Genomic DNA, 792 nt, shown 5'->3' with positions numbered 1-792 from the left:
AAAAATTAGCCAGGCGTGATGGCATGTTGTACCTATAGCCCCAGCTACTCTGGTGGCTGAGGCAGGAGAATCGCTGGAACCCGGGAGGTGGAGGTTGGCGCCCGCCATTGCACTCCAGCCTGGCGACAGAGCGAGACTCCATCTGAAAAAGAAAAAAAAGGATTCAACACATGTGAAAGAACATGGATGAGCCAGTGCACTAATAGTAAGTGTTGAATAAATATTCCTTCCCTCTCTCCATTTCTGTTAGCTTAAGAGGTTATATACTTATCCTGATGTTCCTAACATGTCTATAATGTTGGAACACCATTTTCTAACCTGTTAAGAACCAACTTACTAGTCACATGAGAAATGTGGTCCCTTGTATTTTATTTTATTTACCTATTGATTTATTTATTTATTTTTGAGACGGAATCTCGCTCTGTCGCCCAGGCTGGAGTGCAGTGGCCGGATCTCAGCTCACTGCAAGCTCCGCCTCCCGGGTTTATGCCATTCTCCTGCCTCAGCCTCCCGAGTAGCTGGGACTACAGGTGCCCACCACCTCGCCCGGCTAGTTTTTTGCATTTTTTAGTAGAGACGGGGTTTCACTGGGTTAGCCAGGATGGTCTCCATCTCCTGACCTCGTGATCCGCCCATCTCGGCCTCCCAAAGTGCTGGGATTACAGGCTTGAGCCACCGTGCCTGGCCATGGTCCCTTGTATTTTAGACAGTCAATTTATGCCTTCAGAAAGATCAAGTACTATCTCTGTCAGAAACTATAACTTAAGGGGCATAATTATGTGGTCAAAGACG

The sequence above is a fragment of the Colobus angolensis genome, unplaced genomic scaffold (assembly GCF_000951035.1).
Source record: "Colobus angolensis palliatus isolate OR3802 unplaced genomic scaffold, Cang.pa_1.0 Scaffold518, whole genome shotgun sequence".
In the NCBI taxonomy this organism is placed as follows: Eukaryota; Metazoa; Chordata; class Mammalia; order Primates; family Cercopithecidae; genus Colobus; species Colobus angolensis.
The sequence above is the reverse complement of the archived record's forward strand: the minus strand, read 5'-3'. Positions refer to the sequence as shown.